The sequence below is a fragment of the Euphorbia lathyris genome, chromosome 5 (assembly GCF_963576675.1).
Source record: "Euphorbia lathyris chromosome 5, ddEupLath1.1, whole genome shotgun sequence".
NCBI classification, from domain to species: domain Eukaryota; kingdom Viridiplantae; phylum Streptophyta; class Magnoliopsida; order Malpighiales; family Euphorbiaceae; genus Euphorbia; species Euphorbia lathyris.
Window position 1 is genome coordinate 84,549,736 of NC_088914.1, and position 8,252 is coordinate 84,557,987.

At 38.6% G+C, this 8,252-nt stretch overlaps 1 pseudogene; it reads left to right on the forward strand.

Moving 5' to 3' along the window:
* Positions 1-375: 375 nt before the first annotated feature.
* LOC136229161 (trans-resveratrol di-O-methyltransferase-like) lies at positions 376-7,078 on the forward strand (annotated as a pseudogene).
* Positions 7,079-8,252: the final 1,174 nt, after the last annotated feature.

The window sequence follows — 8,252 nt, forward strand, 5'->3', positions numbered from 1 at the left end:
GGTGGGCTCTTTGAGTTTTACCAGTTCAGCCCTTTCTAAATCCAATTTTTTTTACTAGGACTATTAAACGAAATCTAACTTAATTTTAAAAAATTGTATATTAATATTTAAAATTTGGTTGTTAACCATTCAAATTATAACACGCTTATATAAAAGAAATTGAACAAGTTCGATTTAGCAATTTTTTTTTTTTATAAATGCACGTGTAAAAGCGGCCCCCAAACGAGTAATCATCTATTCACCACTGCTCTTATTTATATAAAAACAAAAATTAAATATATTTAAAAAATTAAAGCTTCAATGATCTCTACATATATTGTGTGTTGAACTCACTTTTATTCGAAAGAAGAACACAAAAAGAAAAACATCAGCATCATGGTTAAATTGGCTAATGCAAAGAGCAAAAGTTCCGAGCTTCTTGAAGCTCAAGCTCACATATGGAACCATATCTTGAACTTCATTAACTCCATGTCTCTTAATTGTGCAATTGAATTAGGCATCCCAGAAATCATCAATACTCATCCCAAACCAATCACCATTTCTGAACTTACTTCTGCTCTATCAATCCACCCAACCAAAGCTCATTGCCTTCCTCGCTTAATGCGCCTTTTGATTCATTCGGGGTTCTTTGCTCTTGCAAAAACTAATAACCAAAATGATGATAATGAAGAAGAAGGGTATGTTCTTACAAATTCATCTCAGCTACTCCTCAAGGACAATCCTTTTAGTCTAAGACCGTGGCATTTTGGTAGCAATTGGTTCCTTAATGATGATCCTACCCCTTTTCATACTGCTAATGGGATGTCCATTTGGGATTATGCTGGCTGTGATCCTAAGTTTAATGAAGGTATGGCCAGTGATTCTAGGATGCTTACAAGTATTCTGACAGATGAAGGGAAAGAGGTGTTTGATGGGTTGAATTCAGTAGTTGATGTTGGAGGTGGAACTGGAACTACAGCCAAAGCCATAGCCAAAGCATTTCCTCATATTCAATGCACTACTGTGCTTGATCTTCCACAAGTGGTGGAGGGCCTGCACGACACTCCGAATCTGAAATTTGTTGCAAGCAACATGTTTGATGATGTTCCTCCTGCAGATGCAGTTCTTGATAATGTAGAATCCTTGCCTTTCCATTCATTGATAATGTGATATATATACACAAGATATATGTGTGAACATGATAATTACAAATCAATTATATTCCTAAATTACAGCAGAAATATCCATATCTAATACACCCCCGTAGTCGAAACGGGAGGTGGTCGAACGTTGAGACTAGAGCGGAAGTCGTCGAAAAGAATTTGTGGTAGACCTTTGGTGAAAATATCTGCAATTTGATGACGAGAAGGAACATGAAGTACCCTAACCTCTCCTTTAGCAACCTTTTCTCGAACAAAATGTATATTCATCTCAATATGCTTGGTACGTTGGTGTTGTACAGGATTACCAGTGAGGTAAACTGCACTCACATTGTCACAATATACCAAGGTGGATTTACTAATAGGGCAATGAAGTTCAAGAAGAAGATTTCTAATCCAGCAAGTTTCAGATACGACATTAGCAACACCACGATACTCTGCTTCAGCACTAGAACGAGATAAAGTGGGTTGCCGCTTAGCAGACCAAGACAGAAGATTGTCACCAAGGAAAACACAATATCCTGAAGTAGAACGTCGAGTGTCAGGACATCCCCCCCAATCTGCATCTGTATAGGAGACCAAGGAATCTAGTGAAGAGGTTGTGAATGTAAGTCCGAACTCCAGGGTTCCTTTAACATATCGAAGAATCCGCTTGATAGCTGCCATATGAGACGTTTTGGGATCGTGCATGAATAAACAGACTTGCTGAACAGCATAACTGATGTCTGGGCGAGTGAGAGTCAAATACTGTAATGCACCAGCTAAACTTCGATACTCAGATGGATCATGATAAGCAGAACCAGATGAAGCACTCAGTTTTTGCTTAGTGTCAACAGGTGTTGTACAGGAATTTGCTGAAGAAAGACCGGCTTTAGAAATGATCTCAGTAGCATACTTCTTTTGAGACAGAAAAAGAGAGCCGGCGCTCCGAGTGACAGATATCCCTAAAAAATAACTCAATGGGCCAAGATCTTTCATAGCAAATTCGGAACTCAATTTGTTGATAATTGACTCTCGTAGAGCAGTGGAAGAAGTAGCTAGAACGATGTCATCCACATATAAGAGTAGATATGCCATCTCTGCTCCCCGACGAAAGACAAACAGTGAATGATCAGATTTACTGTGAGAAAAACCCATGGTAGACAAGAAAGAGGCAAACCGTTGGTACCACGCCCGTGGTGCCTGTTTGAGACCATAAAGAGACTTTTGAAAAAGGCATACATGATCTGGATAGTTGGGATCCCGAAATCCCAGTGGTTGATGCATATAAACAGTCTCATGAAGATCCCCATGAAGAAAAGCATTTTTTACATCCAGCTGATGTAGTGGCCAACCTTTAGAAAGTGCAATACTTAATACAGCTCGAATTGTTGCTGGCTTAACAACTGGACTGAAAGTATCACCACAGTCTACCCCAACAAGTTGATTCGCCCCATTTCCAACAAGTCTTGCTTTGTATCTTTCAAAAGATCCATCTGCATTAAATTTGTGCCTGAGAATCCACCAACTACGAAGAACATTAGCATTAGAAGGACGGGGTACGAGGACCCACGTCTTATTTTCAATAAGAGCCTTATATTCTTCAGTCATGGCTTGTTTCCAATTAGGGTCTTGTAAAGCAAGTGAGGGATTAGAAGGAATAGGAGAAATAGTGGTGGTGTGTAAGTTAGGCTTTCTTTGGGGTTTGAAAATTCCAAGTTTAGCTCGGGTTGTCATAGGGTGAGTCGGTTGGGTTGGGTTGGCGTGTATAGGATCGGGAGAAGGCGGGGAAGTGGGCTGTTGTGGGGAGGTGAGCTGTTGTGGGGAATTTGTGTTTGGGCCGTGTTGAATTGGAGAAGGAAAGGGACTGTCGAGAGGAGAAGGGGGAAGTGCTGGGCTGTTTTGGGAAGATGGGTTGGGACTGTTGGGCCGTGGTGAAACTGGGCTTTGGTTAGGAGTGGACGCATTAGTGGGGAAGGGAATAATGGGTTGGGTTGTTTGTGTAGGTGAGTTGGAAATAGAAGAAATGGGAGGGGAGGCCGAGACATGTTGAGTGGAAAATGGAAATTTGCTTTCATTGAAAATAACGTGACGAGATATAATTATTTTCCGCGCGGAGATGTCGTAACACTTATAGCCTCGATGATTGGATGGATATCCAAGAAACACACATGGAGAGGACCTAGGTTGAAGTTTATTTCTAGAGGAAGAAGGGACAAGTGGGTAACAAAGACAACCGAAAGTGCGTAAGTGAGTATAAGAAGGAGTACGACTGTAGAGAATTTGAGTCGGTGAAAGAAGACTAAGATTTTTGTGAGGGAGAATATTTAAAAGATAGGTCGCATGAGCAAGAGCATGAGGCCAGAAAGAATGAGAGCAAGAAGCATGTGTTAGAAGAGTGCGAATTATATTATTGATTGTTCGAATCGTTCGTTCAGATTTACCGTTTTGGGAGGAAGTATGTGGACATGAAAAACGGAATTGCATACCATTATTGTTAAAAAAATCATGAAAATGACTATTGTTATACTCACCACCATTATCACACTGAAAAGTTTTGATATCTTTTTCAAATTGAGTACGTACGTAATTTCGGAATGTGAGGAACACAGAAAAAACTTGAGATTTATTTGCTAAGGGAAAAGTCCACAGAAAATTAGAATAATCATCTAGGAAAAGAACATAATATCTATAGCCACTAGAACTTAGAACAGGAGATGTCCATATATCACTATGAATAATATCAAACGGCATTGATGACATATTTTTAGAAGCATAAAAAGGCAATTTAATATGTTTCCCAAGCACACAAGAATTGCAAATAGAAAAATCAACATTTTTAGGACAAGAAATAAAATTATTAGTTCGAAGATTGTCTAAAATTTGAGGACCAGGATGGCCCAATCTATTGTGCCAAACTGAAGGAGATAAAACAGAAGCATTTAAAGCATAAGAAGACTCTGAAGAGGAGGATGTGACTGGATATAAATCACCGGTGCTATTACATCTCATAATAGGGATCCCCGTGCGCAAGTCCTTCACAGAGAAACCAACAGGATCAAATTCAACGGACACATTATTATCAATAGCAAATTTCCGCATAGATATAAGGTTTTTGATTAATCTAGGGGCATGTAAAACATTGTTCAATTCTAGGGTTTTGTTGTTTGTTTTTAAGGATGCATTACCAAGACCGATAACAGGAATACAAGTGCCATTACCTACTACGATACTCGTGTTAGGACTCTTATTTAAATAAGATGTGAGTTTACCTCCATCCCCGCTCATGTGAGAAGTGGCGCCGGTGTCCATATGCCAAGGTTCTGCAGGTGGTGTGATTGTCAAGGTGTGCATAGCCGCCTCAATGTTTGTTGGAGTGTAATACTGGGCCAGATGGGCCTGCGGATGGGCTCCCAATATGCCTGGCTGGACTGCAGAAGAATTGTTATTAAAAACAAGCCCGCGAGTTGCACCATGAGTTGCACCATGTGAAGAATTGGGCCAAGAAGGATAAGGACATGGGGGATAGGCCCATTGGGGCGCCTGTCCAGTCCATGGCCCGTACCCCCATGGCTGTTGTAAAGAAACAGCCCCTGACCAGCGAGGACCGCTATTTTGCTGCCATCGTCCGCCTCTGCCCCGTCCGCCTCTGCCACGGTGATAATAACCCCGGCCACCGCGAGCAGCGCCAGAATTTTGAGGGAAAGAAGGCCGAACGTGATTTGAATATGGAGGAGCTTGATTCGACGGGGACTGTTGGGCGATAGTAACGGCGGCAATTTCAGATCCGACGGTGGCGGCTGTGCGTTTTTTACGGGCAGATTCTTCCAATAATAACATGGACCTTGCCTTTGTGAAATTAGGCAGAATGTCATTGTGGCGAATTTGTGTTCCGATTGTCTCGTAGGCGTCAGTGAGCCCCGAAATTAATTGAAGAACGAGACGATCGTTGGATACGGCAGCCCCGACGTTGCTTAATTGGTCCGAGAGGGACTTCAAATGTTGGCAGTAGGCAGAGATATCATCAAAATTTTCAAGTCTAGCATTGGACAGTTCTTGTTGTAAATAAAGGGCTCTTGAATTTTTATTATCGGAGAATTGTTGTTCTAGGAGTTTCCAAGCGTCGGCGGCTGTTAAATTTGGTCCGATGATACTGTTGATAAGGTCTGAAGATATGGTTCCATAAATCCATTGCAACACGATGGCATCAACACGAGACCATAAACCTAGATTCTTTGCTTTCATAACCGAAGAAGAGGTTTCCGATTTATCGTCGGTTTCAGGAAGGATATGATCAAGAACTTGAAAAGCACGGGCATGTGTTTTAAAAAGTTCAGCCCAAGTGGTATAGAGGCCTTTGCCGGATTCGAGAGGATCACGAATAAAGGAGGTAATGTTGATAATGGAGAGGGCCGGATGAGTTGGTGCGGCGGCGGCACCATTGTTTTGTTCATTGTTTGGCATGGTGGCAGTAGAGTTTTTAGGGATGAAGAACGGCAGAATGAGGAAGAGAGAAAGAAGAGATTTGGGTGGGATTAGGGAGAGAAATTTTAGGAGAGAGTTTTTAGGAAAGAAATTAGAATCCTAAATTACACAAGATAATGTAGAATCCTTGCCTTTCCATTCATTGATAATGTGATATATATACACAAGATATATGTGTGAACATGATAATTACAAATCAATTATATTCCTAAATTACAGCAGAAATATCCATATCTAATAGTTCTGTTAAAGGTATATTTACTTGATGAATGTATATGTACGTGGTAAATACAGGATTATTCGGTTGGAATGGCGGTTTTATCCATGGTGTGTAAATTCAATTTTTATTGAATTGGCTAGCTTTGCAATTAAGTTATAGTGTGTTTAAGGAGTTCTTATATTAAGCACTCGGTCTTCCATGTCACTTGCAGGACCCAATTCACATTTGGACACGTGTATTAATTAAAATAGTGAGGCTTCTTATAATATGCGTGAATCCATATTATACCGTGTTTAAGATTCTTAACATGTAAAAAAAAATTGTGTTTTATAGAAAAAATAACATTTAAGGAGAGCCTAATAAGTAAAAAATATTAGAAATTTGGATTTAAGAAGGGTCTAATAGGCCCAAAAAATTAGAAATTTTGATTCAAGGATGACCTAACTCTCAAACAAAAAAATTGGATTTAGAGAGAGAACCTATCAGACAAAAAAAAAAAAATTTGGATTTAGAGAGTACCTAACAAGACCTGAGCCAATTTTAAAGTGCTAATTCATCAGCCGATCATTATTCCTTGGAAACAGGAGGATGGGAATCACTAAAACCTCAAATTTCGTGCAGACAGAGGGGCTGAAACTACTCCTGATCATGGTGGTTCCGGCAGCCGCAGGAACAACCCCCAGTCCCTCCCTGTCTCGGCCCTTATAATCGGAATATTTGTTAAAAATTACATATTATTTGAGGACTAAGAATCAGCCACGGATATTTACATTCTGTCATGATGTAAATCGGTGACAGATTACGAATATAATTTAAGTAATTACTAAATTGTAAATGTTTGTTGGCAATTTTTTTTCATTTTCGTTGGTACTGTATGCAATTGTTTACTTGTTGCATATTATATATGATTCAGATAAGAATTTTCCATTTATTTTTCATTCACTTTTGAAAGCAGTAGATTTTGCACGATTGGAACGATGAAGAATGCTTGAAGATATTGGAGCAATGCAAGAAAGCAATCAAAGAGAAGAAAGGAGGGAAGGTGATAATCATAGATATGGTGACGGAGAATAAAAAAGGGGACTATGAAGCCACTGAAACTCAGCTCTTCTTTGATATGCTGATGATGGTGGTGGTTGCTGGTAAGGAAAGAGATGAAAAAGAATGGGAAAAACTCTTCTCTGATGCTGGTTTTAGTGGCTACAAGATCATCCCAGTTCTCGGTTTAAGATCTATTATTGAAGTTTATCCTTAGTTTGGTTAGTTATATATTTCTGATTAACTATGATTGGAAATATCAATAAGGTATTTGGTGGATTGGGTCATTGCTATATATGTTTAAATTAACTTAGTTTTCAGACAATGTGTTGAAGATATAGTTGAAAATTGTTTGTGGTTGCAATTTGTAATTTTATTTCAGATTTTTCGAGAGATTTTACTATATGATCCGTGCACAAATAATGTGGCGTGTGGAGTTAATAATTTTATTAGAGTGGTTTAACACAAGGTCTTCCTTTCTTTAAAATAAAACAGGAAATTTAATAACTCTAAATAGGAGAAAAAGGGTAGGACAGCAAATCATAATAATGGGGTTGAGTGCTTTGTCCTCACCTTGATTGGGTAAACTTACCCTTACCTAAACTTTTTCTTCCCAAAAAAAAAGATGTAATAAATATTTTATGTGTTAATGAGTTGATATTATACTTGCTTTAGAAAAGCTGAGGCAGACATGAATTATTATAGTACTAAATCCATGTCAGTTTACTATATGCTCTAAATGGAAAAAGATAGCCATATAGCGGATGCTATTTTGGGATTTAGCAGATATTGTGTATATTTCTTTAAAACGGATCAACTTTATGACTCGTGTGATAGAGACATGAGTTTACTAGAAGTCCAAGCTTTGTTTTAACCTAATTCTAGATTGTTTATATTTGGTGTATCCTTACTACAAGAAAATAGCTTTTATGTGGGGAGTTTTTTCCCCACAAAATATCAAATTTTTGCCACTATAGGTTTTAGTGGCAAATATTGAAGTTGCCACTATAAGTGTGCCACTAAAACTTATAATGGCAAAAAAACAGTTTGCCACAAATAGCTAATATTTAGTGGGGAAATCAAACTTGCCACAAAACACATGCGCCACAAAAATGTGCATCTACTATGGCAATAATAACGCCACAAAAGATATATTTTTGTGGCGTAATATTACCCCTCAATAGGCAGAGCTAATGTGGTGAAATAAGACGCCACAAAATTTGACTTAGTTGTGGCAAATAAACAGCGACACAAAAACTAAGTTTTTGTGGCCAAATTTTCTCCATAAAAAGTAACTCTGTTGTGGTGAAATAATTTTTGATATCTGTCAATGGTAAACAATTTCAATGTTATTCCAAATGATACCAAAATTATAATGAACAAAAATTAAA